This window comes from Sparus aurata, chromosome 23, assembly GCF_900880675.1.
Source record: "Sparus aurata chromosome 23, fSpaAur1.1, whole genome shotgun sequence".
Lineage (NCBI taxonomy): Eukaryota > Metazoa > Chordata > Actinopteri > Spariformes > Sparidae > Sparus > Sparus aurata.
Window position 1 is genome coordinate 3003875 of NC_044209.1, and position 16648 is coordinate 3020522.

At 42.1% G+C, this 16648-nt stretch overlaps 1 pseudogene; it reads right to left on the bottom strand.

The window, feature by feature from the left end:
- Window positions 1-319: 319 nt before the first annotated feature.
- LOC115576045 (NACHT, LRR and PYD domains-containing protein 12-like) lies at window positions 320-8372 on the bottom strand (annotated as a pseudogene).
- Window positions 8373-16648: the final 8276 nt, after the last annotated feature.

Sequence of the window (16648 nt, forward strand, 5' to 3'; positions counted from 1 at the left end):
TGATCTACATTATTTTCTCCTGTGTTTATGACATGAGGACTGGTGGGGGTAACATGTTTTGCCAGGTTAATCTTTATATTTTCTTAATTTCTTTTCCATCTGAGAAAACATGGAATGAAAACTATGTAATAATTTCATTTAGTTTTGTTCATTTGTACCATTTAATCATTATCAATTTATTTATCTTTCTTTTTTTAAAACAACAACAACAACAAAACACTGTAGTTTCTTCAGCTGTTCAACCAAAACAACAGTAAAAATTACAAAATGTACAAGTCACGATATTTTTGTAGTTTGTGTCGTAAAAAACAACCTGGACCGTCACACAAACGTGTACAATAATGCAAATGAATAAGTGCCGAGAACCCTGAACGCAGGATAGAGAGGTTCAGTGAATGTGGTGTTGAAGGTGTGGAGGTGGATCAACGTGTCCGAGGAGACTCTGTAGAAGGACAGAGTGCCAGCAGGCCAGTCCAGATACACTCCTACTCTGTAGGGTACTACAGATGTGGCTGTGCCCTTTCCATTGTGCCAAACAATGTTCTTGTTGCAATCGTAGCACCAGGACTTATCATTCCAGCCGAGCAAAGAGTCATCCTCCCGACCTTTCCTGCCAATTCCTCTGTACGTCAATCCCACAGAAACCATTCCTTTGAAAACCACCTCCCAGTAACAGCGTCCAGTTAGACCATTTTTACACAGAACCTGGTGCCTGTATTCAAATCTGTCTGGGTGGTCGGGATATGGCTGCTCCACTCTTAACGTTGTGGCCTGTCTGTCACCTTGAGACAGGACGAAGGTTTTCTTTGCTGTGTTTGGGTCTAGTGTGAGTTCACAGGCATCTGCAAGAAGGAAAGGGACACAATTTAAGTGCAACTTTACTCTAGCTTACTCTAACCAGTTACTTAAGTATTTGAGTATTTTCACAAAGGAGGCAGAGCTGAATGGCGAATGGGAGTCATTGCTTGTCTCCCTGCTAGAGTTCAAAAATACACTTATAGCTCCTGCAGAGCCACTCAGGCAAACAAATGAATGTGCACTGCCTGATCATACACACATCAAGTTCCCTGAAGCGCTCAGTGGCGGGTTGAGAGATGTGTTAGCGGCAGGTGTGCTACGATCCAAGGCTTCTTAGCTTTTTAAATCCAATAAATATATAAATAATCCTCTCTGTTAAATGCCACAATCATGTAAACACAAGAAAAGTAATCATCATCAATGTATAGTCCAAAAAGGCTACATGGTGCAACAGTGTGACTGAATTAGCTAGCTGCTGAACAACAGGCTCAAGGGCAATTAGTTGTTAAAGGTACTGTTGGAGGAGCTGAGGACAGCACAGGTTATTCCTGATGTCCTTGATATCACTGTCAAAAGTAATGGTACACAGCATAAATGCAAAAGTAGAAAATTGTTCACTGCTTAGGACAGCTTGCATTAAACCATGGTGATATTGTAGCAATAGGTTGAAGTCATGATGACTTGTCTGCTTACATTAATTCCCCTGATTTGTGTATACTAAATTTAAATGTAGGTGATAAAGGTTCATTCAGAAACTCTTACCCAAGCGAGTAAGGTTTCTTGAAAAGGGAGCTGAAGGGACCTTATTTCGGAAAACAAAAGACTGTACAGTGGTCAATGAGGAGAGACAAATAAATAGTTGATCCCATTTGATTTGTGACTCAAATCACACATATGATGTTTGTAAATTAGAAAGATAATTTTTGTTTGTTTGTCATAGATTCAAATTTGATCTAGTTTTGTGGTAAACCGCTCAGTGAATTACATCGTCTCATACCACACACATCGCCAACACCAGCATGGCCGTCACAGCAGCCGAGAAAAGGTATTAAAAAAGATGAAAATAACAATAAATCTGGCCATTTTGACAACTGCAGTTATGTGAAAGGAGAGTTCTGTTCTGTTTTGGCCAGTTCTGTGAGCTGCTCATATACAGCAATCTTTAAGTTAGAGGTTTTGGTGAACCTTTTAATGAGACAACGTCACAAACATAACTGCTGATTGTGTAGTCTTTATAATTATTTTCACAGATTTCATTAATTTGATGACAAATTGCAACTGTCTCAAACTGAAAAAATATCTTTTAAATTGACAATCATCATACGTGTGATTCATGGCACAACTCAAACAGGGTCAAATAATTTTTTGGCTCACTCACTTCACTACCATGAATATTTTTTCCTGAAATAAGGTCCCATGAGAGAAACTAGAAGGGGCATGACTTTGTCTCTCTATACTCCCAGAGACCCTTGAAGCTTTCCTAATGCTAAGGGTGTACATTGACTCTCGACCTAAATGCTAACATTAGCATCATGCTTTCTATGCTCACAATAGTAACGTTAACATGCCAATGCCTATCTAACATTAGCTAATTTGCACTAACACAAGATTGCAAACACAGTAAAGATTATAGGCGACCTGCCAAAAATCTATATGCCATCACTGTCAGTGCCACTACATAGCTGTAGAATCTGAATTTTGGTTATATTTATGACTTCCTCTTCACAGACAGTGATTTATTTCCTACCTAAATGCTACTATGCACCTCATGTTAATACTGTAAACTAATTCTGATTTAGTGTATCTAGTCTATTTTATTCTATCTGACTTGTTTGTTTTTGGTACTTAACGTGCTGACTCATTTGTGTCTGTGTACAACTACTCCACGTGCCTTTAATTGCCCCCCAAAGACAAACAAAGTTCTTTTAATTGAATTGAATTGAATGAGTAAGGGGAGAAAAGTATGCTTACATTTCCGAGGCCCAGGCATGATCGTGAACTCTCCACAATGGTCAACACTGAATCAGAAAAATAAGAATCATGATCATGATCAATTCTGCTTGTGTTTTACAGAACCCTTTCCTCTATGATACCCTCACAGACAAGATACACTCCTCTCATAATCCTACTGTATATTGACCCTTGCAGAACCCAAATAAGGCAAAGGGTATAGCTCAGAATTGTCAAATAAAACAGTTCATAACAATACAGCACAGATTCTACTAAATAGGCAGATGCAGGTTATTGTAAAACAAAATAAAAAAGGCTAATCAAACCTCTATACCAGACAGAGTGCAATTTCTGTCTGAAAGGCCTATTAGCCCTCTCTGGGCTGTGGTATATTCAAAAGTGAAATGTAAACACAATCAACCAATTTCAGCTAAAAGGCCAGCTCAACACCAGGGTGTTCTGGGTGAGACTGACATGGAGCTACAGTGAAAGTCACAGTTTATAGAACTGAAGAGGACCAGACAAAATGGGATGTTTCAGAAAGAAACACCTGATGTCCAAACGGCCTTGAATGTATCCACATACAACTGATGAGCAGCTGGGGTGCACAGAGTACCATGTGCACAAACACTTTCCAATAAATCTACAAAGTCACTTACTCAAAAGTAAGTCAAACAGTTCACATTTAGGCCAGGTCACAATTCACAGTGCTAAAAGGTGTAACAAAATGTGATGTCATAGGTCAATATTTGAAGTAAAACAGTGCAAGGTAGTGCAAGTATCAATATAATGTGAAGTTAAATGCAAATGATACTTGTTTTTTACTACATTTATACCTGAGAGTGTTCAGTCTGCACTGTGGATCCTGAAGTCTGACAGAAAGCAGCTTCACTCCTGAGTCTCCAGGATGATTGTAGCTCAGGTCCAGCTCTCTCAGATGGGAGGGGTTGGAGCTCAGAGCTGAGGCCAGAGAGGCACAGCCTTCCTCTGTGACCTGACCGCCTGACAACCTGCTGATGGTGCAAACTAAGTCCTCCACAGACTTTACCACTTTCATAATGAAACTAAGATTTGATTATCACTAAGTAAGGGTTAAGCTTCAGGAATACTGACCTCAGTGTTACCAGTCTACAATATGGATTTTGTAGTCCAACAGACAGCAGATGCACCCCTGAACTCTGCAGGTCATTGTCACTCAGGTCCAGTTTGATTAGACTGGAGAACTTGAGCACAGAGGCCAGATATGCACAGCCTCTGATTGAAAGGTTACAGAAATTGAGCCTGAAGAAGATTTAGTGATGACAATTATTTAGACAACAAATGTTGTTTCATATCCCCAAATATAAAATAGAAGCAAACAACAAAACTGCAACCTTGAATGAAGTCAACAGACCCAAGAGATTCCAGTCTACAGTGTGGACTCTCCAGTCCAGAGGAGAGCAGTGCTAGTCCTGAATCCTGCAGGTTGTTCCTACTCAGGTCCAGCTCTCTCAGACCGTAATATTGTCCCACCTTGTGACAGCAGGCCTCTGTTAGCTGAGAGTATTTTTGTCTAAGAAAGTTTGGAAATAAAAAACAGTCTGTAGCCATGCATTATGGAAAAAGACAGCTAATCTATTGTGCAGAATAACTATTAAACTATTCTACAATGGTTAATGTTATAAAACTGAAAATGGGAAGATTATGGCATTGGGGTTGATAATTATACACAATCATTCTACAAAAGCACATCCTGTGGAATAACATAACAACAACAGATCAATGGAATTATAATGACAGTAAACAATATCAAGTATTAATAATATACTGTACATGGTATATAATTGTTTGTATGGCTCCAGCTCTTTCAGGTGGGAGGGGTTGGATCGCAGGGCTCAGGCCAAAGAAGTGCAGCCTTCCTCTGTGACCTGACAGCCAGACAACCTGCATATGGCAGTGTAGCATTAATTTGCATCTTTTTCTAGATCAAAAGGTAGGTTGATCATATTGATTTTTATTTCAGAGCCTTTATTACTGGTCTCTTACAGTATACATATGTAGACCCATGGTTTACTGTGTACATAAACAGTGGTACAGGAGGTATTAGGATGTGGAAATGTGACTTTGGTACCTCTCAAAAAAAAAAATAGGCATTAAAATTAACTCCACCAGTTTTGCACATTAAAGTGTGTGCCTACATTACCCATAATGCAACTAGCCATTGAGTGACATCACTGGAGGATATCAATCTTATTAGATCCAGCTCCCTCTGGAGTCACAACAGGGTCTATACTACTTTCCTCACATATGCAGTAGTTTTCCCTCAGTCCTGTAAACACACTTGAATGTGTAAAATTTTTGGAGCTTCACTTTACTGAGAGCAAATTATGAAAACACAGTCAAAGCAGTTGAGGGGAGCTGATGTTAGAGTGTAGTAACTGAGCACACATCTTGTGAACAGGTTCAGAACAGACCTTAGAATTTGCAGACAACATTGTGGATTCTCCAGTCCAACTGAGAGCAACTTCACTCCTGAATCCTGCCGGTTGTTGTTACTGAGGTCCAGTTCTCTCAGATTGGAGGACTGGGAGCTGAGGACTGAAGCCAAAGCTTCACAAGACAGGTATGAGAGCTCACATTGTTCCAGTCTGTTTCGCAATCGGAAAGAGTGGGATAAGCAAGTTATTCTGTTTTACAATCATATACTGTATCATAGAAGATAACATTTCACATAGAAGATAGTGTAATTCAAGACAGAAGAGTGAGCTAAGCACTGTGAGGAGTGACAATCTTAGGAATCATTTTCCTATCCCTCCTAGGAAAACATCAGACCCAGCTAGTTAATGTGGGCAGGTGCTGAGATTCTTGACTCATTTTACAGGGATTTTATTGTGCTGTAACAGACATAGCCCGTTTACATAGAATTCCAAGACCTGTCATCACAGTCATAAACATTTCGGTGTGTTGTGACCATGACAAGGGTATTTTTGAAGATAAATATGAAAAAGTCTTTGTTGTTAGACATAGTTGTGTGGTTGCAGTAGATGTTTATAGAATGTATTCATTCACCAGATTCCTTAAAATAATGTTTATGCATAGAGGGACACAAATATTTTATATCCAACTGTTTCAATAACGTATAACAAGTTGTTACAGCGCAGTTGTTGAGGCTTTAACCAGTGGAAGCATCCTCAGAAGAACCTCATCTGACTTTGAGTATTTCTTTAGGTCAAACACATCTCACTCTTGTTGAGATGACAGTAGCACAAAGACCAGGGCTGACCACTGAGCAGGAGAGAGACTGGCTGTGGAGAGGCTTCCTGCTCTCAGGTAATTTGGATCTCCTCCACTAGGGACTGGTCCTTCATTTCACTGAGACAGTGGAAGAGGTTGATGCACCTCTCTGGTGACAGATTCAACCTCATCTTCTCTTTGATGTACTGCACTACTTTCTTATTGGTCTCTGTGCTGCTCCTTGGTTCGTTCAGCAGACCTTGTAAGAGATCCTGGTTTGATTTCAATGAAAGGCCGAGGAGGAAGCGGAGGAACAAGTCCAGGTGTCCATTTCGACTTTGTAAGGCCTTGTCCACAGCCTTCTTGCAGACCTTTGTTGCAGATGCTTTCCTAAAAAGCATCTTGAGATGTTGGAGAGGTGTTTGCGGCCCCGCCATGACATCCTCTTTGTCATTAAAGAGAGACAGGATGACAAAAACAGCTGCCAAAAACTTGTGAATGCTCAGATGCACATAGCAAAACATTTTGTCTTCAATCAGTCCATCTTCTTCTTTGAAGATCTCGGTGAACACCCCAGAGTACACTGATGCTTCACAAAGATGAATACCACTGTTCTTCAGGTCTTTCTCATAGAAAATCAGATTACCTCTCTCTAACTGGTGAAAAGCAAGCTTTGCAAGTGCCTGAATAATCTCGATGCTCTTATCCGTGTCATACTTTACTGCTGTCTGCTTGAGCTGAAACACAAGGAATTTTGTATACATCTCAGTCAGAGTTTGAGGAATTTCTTTTCTTATATCTTCTCCTAACATTTGCTTCAGGACTGTGGCAGTGATCCAGCAGAAGACTGGGATGTGGTACATGATGTGGAGGCTTTGTGACGTCTTGATGTGGCAGATGATTCTTTCAGCCACCTCCTCATCTCTGAATCTTTTCCTGAAGTACTCCTCCTTCTGTGGATCAGTGAACCCTCTCACCTCTGTCATGATGTCAACGAAGTCAAGAGGAATCTGACTGGCTGCTGCTGGTCGTGTGGTTATCCAGAGGCGAGCAGAGGGGAGCAGTTTCCCCTTGATCAGTGATGCCATTAGCTCATTCACCAACAGTGGCTCATCAACAGAACATTCTTCCTTGTCACTGAAGTCGAGCTGAAGGCGGCTTTCATCCAGCCCATCAAGCACAAACAGAAGCTTAAATTTGCTTTTGTCATAGTTGGTGTTTCCGGAGGCCTGTAGTTTTGTGAAGATGTAATCAAGAGCCTCCTCTTTGATATCTCGACTTTCCCTGATACATTTGTGAATGAGCTCATCAAAACAAAACTTTCTCCCCCTCAGTAGGTTCAGCTGGCGGAAAGTTAACGGGAATGTGAAATGCACATCTTGATTGGCTCGTCCTTCAGCCCAGTCCAGGATAAATTTGTAAACAAGAAATGTTTTGCCGATCCCTGCAATCCCACTGGTCACCACTGTTCTCACAGGTGTGTTCTCTCCAGAAGGGTGTTTGAAAATGTCATTGTGCTGAATTGATCTCTCAGTTCCTTCTGGTTTTCTTGATGTTATTTCGATGTGGCTAACCTCATGCTGCCTGTTGAGATCTTCATCATTTCCACCTGTGATGTAGAGCTTTGTGTAGATATCACACAGAAGTTTCTTATCCTTCAGCTTTGACGACCCCTCTGGAATACACATACATTTGTTCTGGAGGTTTGACTGGAGCATACGTTGGTATGATGTGATGGGTACTGGAGGCTTTGGTCTTCGCACCAACAAATCTGTATGGAATGAAGTCACATTCTTCAACATAACAAGGATGCACACTTCCCCAGTCTTACAAACCACATTCAACAGTGTTACTTGTAGGAATTCAAAGGGTCAATACAGCGGTATCTGCTGTTCATTATACTGTTTGCTGTAACTATCTTTCCTGTAGCGACTAGCTGCTGTAGCTCAGAACAACAATAGCTTCTTTATTCTTAATCTTGATTAATATATTATGGAAGCTTTATCTGTTTTGTGATTGGTAGGTCAATTTGAATTCATCATTATTAATTACTAAATTACATAAAACAGGAACGTAAGAAACTGTTAGATATTGTAATGTTAGCAAGTTGAAAATAAACAAGTAAAATAGACAGAAATGGCGCATTCACGCTATTTTGAAGTGTGTGTGTGTGTGTGTGTGTGTGTTTGCAAACATGCACATTCATCATAACATTTCTATATAAGTTGGACTCCACTGGTCTACTAGGTAATACCACCAAAGAAAAGGTTGTTAATCAGATGTAACAGTGGCTGAAATCATAAAAGCAGCTGCTAAATGCCCAAACTGTAAACCGAAATAGCTTCACCTTCAGCCTGAGCACCAGGGGTTGGAGGGTGAGGAGGAACAGCCTGTGACTGTTGAATGCAAAAACCTTGTGAGTTCCCAGGGGTCTTTCCAACATCAGTGGCATTCTCTGGGAAAGATGAAGATATAAAAGGGGGGGCGCTTAGTGCCTATCAATTTTTCCTTTTCTAAATTGTAGGTGTTTAAGATTCTGTACAGCTAATTCCACATTATGAGAAGCCTAATGAGAGATAAGATTTCTCAGATCTTTTTTGGAGTTCAGAACCATATTTGGAAAGACATTCCACTAAATCATTCCTACTGATCTTCTTCAGAACTTCCACAGTGATCTGCAGAGCTCCAGCAAGACTATATGTCTGCACCATGAGATCCACTGTGTCCTGCCTGTCGGCCTCTTCCAGTTGGCTCTTTAGGATAACAGGGAAGCCCTCGACAATGCCAGCTTGCTTCAGGAACCACTGGAAATGCTTGAGTTCCTCATTCCCCAGGTCTTGCAGAACTCCAAAGAGGAGCTCAATATTGGACGCCATCACTGCTTACATCAGAGGACAGTTTGGTAATTTGTCACCTAACTGGAAAAGTCTGCAGATTACCATTCCATTTTATTCTAATTTTAACATCATTTGTATCATCATGTGTTAAAGCACTGATATTTCACCTCGCCGCAGTGCGGATCAGGAGTCTGACAATCTGATGTGTTCACAGTCTGACTGCCAGCAGTGCCAAGATCATAGAGTGGGCATTAGCATGCCACTCTTGGCTCAGGGGCATATACCGATCCCTATATGGTATGATCCCTGGATTGGTATATCGAACCCTGGCGTGGTATATCCTGATTCCAGTGGTATGCCGCTGGCATTCCACACATGACAGTATGTGCCACTCGAGGTGAGATGAGCACCGCCCCCTGATGAATATGCAAATGACATGCCACTGGGCTGGTTTTACCACAAGTTCTGCTGTAAATGTATACATTTGATAAGTCTTTATTGACCCATGCCAAATTACCCTATTGACCCGAATATAGGACGAGTTTTTTTTTCGATGAAAATTATGCGAAAAAGTGGGGTCATCTTATAACCGGGGTCTAACCGTTGACACATGCTGATAGTTGTCTGGGGTCGCTACACGACCGCAACGGCAGAGGGCGCCAGCTTATTGTAGAGACGTCACTGACACTGTGGCTCGGGTTATCTGTCAGTCACAGCGGAGAAGAAGTGACAGGAGATGAAAAATTAAGAGGCGCGGTGATTGTACACAGCAAAGTGGATCAAAAGTGGGGCGAGTTTACAGACATCTGAGGCGGAGCTATGATGCTGATTTTAAGATAATGGTGGTCAATGCAGCGGAGGCGCCAAACAACTGTCAGCCAGCCAAGAAATATGGAGTTACGGAGTGTATGTCCGAAGATGGCGGGTCCAAAAAGATCGTCTGAAAACGCTAACAGTAAGAGACAAGCTTATCGTGGTCCTCTAAGCGGCCGCTTCCAAGAGATTGACAGGAGGGTTTGTGAATTTGTTATTGAGAGATGAATTTTGGTTATCAGAGTCTTTTTCTGAAGATTAGTCTTGAAAAGAGGGTTTGTCTTATAATCAGGGTCGTCCTATATTCGGGTCAATAAGAACCATATTATTATCCCCCGTAAATAAAGGAATGTATGAATTTCTGTTGTATATTATGCTGTTGGGATGTATCCTTATAGACAGTAAGGACACGAGGGATGCTTGTGATATGATAGCCAAGGAATATGGCTACATTTCTGCCTATAAACTACTCAAAGTTAATTACAAAGTTAGCCTTAGCTAACATGGCTAACGTTACGTCTAAGAGCTAACCAATATTTACTGAGGGGTTTACTTTATTGGAAGTGCACAAAAACAGATTACTTCATACAAAACTCTACGGCGCGGAACTCTAACCAGTGTGGCATATTATGTATCACGTTCACGTACTTTGAATGAGTCGCTAATAACTGAAAAGATGACTGGCATGTTTTCATTCATACACACCACTCCTGCTTCAATGGCAAATGATGTCCTGCATCGACATACCACTACTGTTACAGGGGTATATGTAACAATCTCATTCTGGTGGATTTCTTTGTGTTTTGGTGCCTGATTCTGCTTTTCTGTCATGCTTGATGAGGTGCACTGTGAGGCTGGGCAGAGATTGCTGTCTCTGGCTTTGCTGATGCACATGCAGCTGCAGCAGGTTGGCAATCAGCACCTGCTGTTAAGACCTGGGCCCGTATTCACAAAGACTTTTATCTTAACGTTACGAGTACTCCTAAATCGGGCTAAAAGTTTTTATGTAGGAGTCTTTTCTTAAAAGTAATTCACAAAGCCGCTGAGACCTACTTTTAGTTATGAAAACAGTGAACTCCTAAGTAACTCTATGTTGCTATGGATGACGTCATTTTATAAGGACGCACTTCGAAGCGGTAACTCTCTGTTGCTATGGATGACGTCATTTTATAAGGACGCACTTAGAAGCGGTGACAACGGTGATTGGTTGTTGAGTGACAGGGCAGCCCATTGAAAAGTCAGTTAGGCTACGCAATGCATTAAGAGAAAATAAGGAAGTTGCCTACAAGCCCATGACAAAGCCTATGAAAAGATATTGAATAAAGAAATGTATTTATGAGGAGAATTAATTGACACCCCCCCCCCCCCAAACAAAAACGCTTCGGACAAAAATGACAAATTAAAAGATTGCGATGAAAAACGTGAATTGCCAATAAAAGCGGCATTTGCTCGAAAAGCTGCGTCAAACCACTCTCCATTAAAGGTCCCATATTATACTGTTTTTCATCAATTTCACACAGCTGTCAGAGGTCCAACAAATCTGTATTTGATATGTATTGCCCCAAACACATCCATGGTCCTGAACTCCAGCAGTCTAAAAGTCGCTCTGCTGAGGTCTGTTCACAGCACTCTGTTTCTGTGCCTGCACCTTTAAATGCTAATGAGTTCCGTCTGTCAACGCCTACTTGGGGAGCCTTGCCTGCTACGTCACTCTCAGGCAGAGGAAGCCCCTTATGCTAACGGTAGCATGCGCTAATGTTTACGGTGGATGTAACACTATGGCTCACGGAGATTTTTTCGTTCAACCGAACCAGTTTGACCCAGAATCGGACCCAGAAGGAGAGGCTCCGGAAGAAGTACAGACTCTGCGGCTGCAGCAGGACGTTTCAGAATGGTTAGTGTGTCTTAATAATGTTAGTTTGTTTGTATGTGTTGTTACAGTTACTACCGTGTAGCTAATGGCTAACAACTAGCGAAAGCTGTGTTTGTCTCCAACACAGTCTCCAAACTCTTGGACACTGTTCACATCATCTCTGTCTCCAGTCTGCACATGTTTCCAGACTTTCTACTGTGACAACCAAGCTCCATCATAATATTATTAACATTAAACTCGCTTCAAATGCCATTGCATAGCCCGAAGTGGAACTAGTTAGTAGGGCTGCACAAAAAATCATTAAAAAATCGCGATCTCGATTCACGCATACACGTGATCTCATTTCTACACACAGCGAGTCTGAAGCATTTTATATCTCGAGCTGAATCACAAACAAATGCTCCTATTTTCCTCCCGGATTATTTTTTAAGTGCCCCCAAATGCAGCACTGCCGCTGCCTCCTCCCTCAACCTGTGGTAAAGCGTCTTTACAACACGTGATTCAGCGGAGGAAGCCCGCCTGCAGTTGAGTGTTTGGAAGGAGTGAGTGAGAAGCCGTTTTTAGACGGGGCAGCAAGCCGCCAATCTGCCCGTCCTTTTTGCGGCTAGGTCGTGGTTTTAGACAGGGGGCGGCAAGTCGGGGGTCTGTTTTGGTCCGCCGATTTGCCGCCTCGGAGGGTACACTTATTTCCGCCTCGCCTGTTGGATGGGCAACTGGACAGTAGGGGTGGTGAAAAAAATCGATTATTGATTAATCGCGATTATAACATTGACGATTATGATTCGATTATTACATTTCCAAAAATCGAATTAAAAAAAAATATATAAATTCTTTTTTTTTTTTTGAAATAGTAATACAAACTGAAGTACTCCTCTTACTGGCTTCCGCTACATGGTCCACTGTCTGGAGCCAAGATATGTTATTCCATCCCGGAGCTTTTTCACACTTAAATCGATTCCAAATCTTTACAAGGAGACAAACCTTTCCGTGCAAGTGTCCCTCAACTCTGCTCACAGGGTAGCAATAACCTGCGATGCGGGGGCGACCGCTCGTCAGCGTCAGTCCGGGGGGGGAGACACGGACGTACGGACAGCCGGTCATCAACTCCGTCAGCCGGGGGACGGACGGACGCTCATCGCCGTCAGCCGGGAGCTCCTAGCCGTCAACCGAGGGACGGCGGACGGACGGACGGACGGACGCTCGACACTGTCACGCGCGGAGTATAGCGGCGCTGACCGAGCGGTAGAGCGGCGCAGCGCCGCTGTTCCACCGTCTGGGGAGAACCCTGATATTGAAGGTGCTGTGAGGTGTTACTCAAAAGATAAGTAAAATAATTCAGCAGCTGACTGATGTTAAATGGAAGATCAATAATCGCTAATAATTGAAAATCGAATCGATAATTGTTAATAATCGAAAATCGATTTGTAATCGAATCGAGACTTCAATAATCGGAATCGAATCGAATCGGGAAATTGGGCCGATTAACCACCCCTACTGGACAGCCGCTGAAATCCGGGAGATGTTAGCGTCTCTCTAGCTGTATGGTTGTGTTAGCTTGTTGTTGTAGCGACAAGCTAGGAACGGTCGCTACTTTCAAATTAAAAGCCCCCCGCTAAGAACCCAGTTCTAAACTCCAATGGGGTGCAATGTAAAGCTCTTATTTTGAAGACAAATTCGTCGTCAACTGTTCACAGCCCAACTTCGTGCTTCACGTCACGTCACATGTTTACGCCTTCCTCTGAGGTGGCTTTTGGAAAAGGAGGAGTATTATGCTTTTAGAAAGCCGATCACAGCAGCTATCACATATCACCTAGCCAAAGATACGGCCCCTGTACAACATGAGGTATTAAAGGATGCCCTCATTTTTTTTTTTTTACTTTTGTAAAAATCATTTCTCATCCAATGATAGAACTTGGTACAAAACAAAAAAAAACTTGCTTTGGCAGAGGCATAGTAGTATGCCTCTGCCATTCTACAATGTTTTTTTGTTTTGTTCAAGTTCATCAGTGCAATAAACATTTTGTGAAAAAAAATCGTGCCAGAGAATCGTGATCTCAATTCTAAGCAAAAAAATCGTGATTCACATTTTTTCCAGAATCGTGCAGCCCTACTAGTTAGCCAATTTCCAGCTGACTTCACCATACTCGTCGGCAATTGTAAATACTATCAAACCGCGGCGACACTTATCGGTGGCACGGGTGCAGTTGCTGGGTCCGGTATGGTTGGGACTGATCCTTTTACGTGGGTCAGTGTCGAGGCAGAGCCAGCTTTGTACTGACCCTCGTTACTGAAGCAGTCCGGTGTGAAGTGGTTAGCATACACACACAAGCTAACACGAACCGCAGCCGGCACGTTGTCTTTAAAAATGAAACACAACCACGGTCTCTTCTGTTGTTCTGCAGCTGGGACAGAGTATAGGCACTTATGTTGATTATTACAACCAACAACAGAGCAATTGCGTGTCTCGCTCTGAGCGACAACGTTGCGAAACAATGCTGTCTCTCCGCTGGACACACCAAACTTCACCTCCTATCACCGCGCAGAGGAGGCTGGCCTATGATAATAGACCTTTCACACAACTTCCGTATTTTGTACCGGAAATATGCAATCGTTGTGGAAACCTACTTCCGGTCACCAACAAAGATGGCGCAAGCAAAGAGCAAGAGTTCTTGTAGCGTACCGGGCTGTTCTTGTAATGCCCAAAAGCAGCCGTATCTGGCGCGCAGGTGGTCGAGTGGTTGGAGCGCATGCCATGAACGCAGCCGACCCCGGTTCGATTCCGGCCGGAGGTCCTTTGCTGCATGTCACATCCCCCTCTCTCTCTCCCATATTTCCTATCTGTCTACTGCTTAATAAAGGTGTCTATGCCAGAAAAAATCTTAAAAAAAAAAAAAAAAAAAAAAGCAGCCGTATCTATCTTTCCACTCCTTCCCTGTTAACGGTGAAGCCAGACGGAAATGGGTTCAGGCTATTCGGCAGGATGAAGGACCAACTTTTACGATTAAAAAAGGGAGTACTTATGTCTGCAGCAGACACCTCACACCAGAGGACTACGTCTTGGGGATCACTGTTCGCCGCTTGAAACCAGAGTCTGTCCCTAGCCTTTTTCCTTGGAACGATTACACCTCTAAAGAAACAAGGGAGTCTGTGTATGAGCGGTGCCAAAAACGGCAGCCGTTAACGTTGGTAGGAGTCGAGATAAAAGAAATTGCAAAGAAAGCTTTGAAACTGGACCATGATTATGCAACGCCGCCGCCCGCGGGTAAGTTATTCCACCTCCTTTAACGTTAACGTTATGTCTTCATGGTAGAGTGGTGTGTTGTCTTCTTCAATCACTGTAACAGTTTGTCAATACTTTGCCACAGCTAAGTTAAGGGTGTAAACAGCATTCCATATAACATATAGAACAAATGTAAAACCTCAGAGCTTCTTTGATTATTAACAGTATGTTAGTGATGACAGGAAGGTGATAACTCGCCCTCAGACTGACAAGGCTGCAAAAGTTGCTGTTTGCATGATGTATTTTTCTGTTAAACGATAAGAGCCGCACTTTAAACATTATTATTATTATTATTATTATAATAATAATAATAATAATTAATGATAATGAAGTAGAAAAATAGCATACTGAAACGTTCTGTAGATGTTTGAATATTTGAAAGAGTAAAACTTGAGAGAAGCTTGGCAAAAAAATAGCACAGTTTGATTTCATAGATTGTAAATTACACTGAAAAGACAAACATTTTAAGTGTGAATAGAACAGCTGTTCAGATCATCCTCCAATAAAACACCGTTGGTCAAATATGTAAGCTTGATGTCTGCATTAGAGAACAGGGTGTGGGGTGAGGCTGTAAATCTTATCTTATTTTTTAGCATGTGTCAAGTAACGTTCCCTGTAACATGTTTCACAAATTACAAATTGGGAATATGACTTGGCTACAGCTCGAAAAAAACATTTCAGTCAAAAGATTTTTTTTGCTTTAATCCATGTGTTGTGTTGTAGCCTATTTATTTATGCTAGCCTACTCCTCCTGCTTGTTAAAGGTACGTGTCACTAACATTCCCCATCAAGTTATCCATTTCATGTCACCCATGGCTGGACTGTCCTAAAGTCTATGCAACGCAAATGGGTGAAATAATGGTTCTTTATGGCTACATACTCTGAGACTTCTGTAAATAGGCCTAATTGTCCATTTACAAGTTTTATCAACGTCAAATGTTTATGGAAATGGACAATTTCACAGTATCATGAAAGAAACTTTGTTTATAATTCATAATTTCGCTAAATTGAATGAATGACTGAATTTTGTCTTCACAATCACCACAGGTATGCTGGAGGACAGTATGAATTGCATCCAAGACTTGGAAGCCAAGCTGGAGACAGCCTTGCCAACCCCCATCCTCTTCAGCCGGTATTGTGCATCAGATGACCAGATAAGATTTTACACCAAATTTCCATCTGAGCGTGTGTTTAAGATCTTCTGGGAATCCATTGCACCATCTGCCTCTCGACTGGTCTACTGGAGTAAAGCAAAGAGGACAAGCGAAGGCACCAGCGAAAACAGTCCCAGTCCCCCTCGCAGCATGCCATTAATTGATGAATTCCTGATGTACTGTATGCGAGTAGCTGTTGGCATGAAGGAGCAGGTCATCGCTGACATGTTCCAGGTTAGTGTAACCACTATCAGCCGTGTGACCATCACCTGGGCCAATTACCTGTTCTTGATATTGGGGACGCTTCCTCTTTGGGTGAGTAGGGAGAAGGTGAAGTCTATCATGCCAGGAAATTCAAAAAGTACTGTCCCGATGTCTGTGTGATACTGGACTGCACTGAGATTGCTGTGGCGGCACCCTCTTCACTCACCCTGCAATCAGAAATGTTCTCCCACTACAAGAATAGGACAACCTTGAAGGGACTGATCGGAGTTGCTCCTAATGGTTTGGTGACATTCTTCTCGCCGCTGTACACTGGAAGCATCTCCGACAAAGAGATAACAAAGATGAAGATAACTTATCGAATGAAATGGTAGACAAAGAGCTCCTGCACATAATTAAGGTAGATTTCCAGACTTGCTTGGGAAATCACCTTCTGTTTCTCTTTAATCAAAATAATATAAGACACAGCACTCCTGTGGCCAGCAAGGCTACACAAACAAAGAGTGTG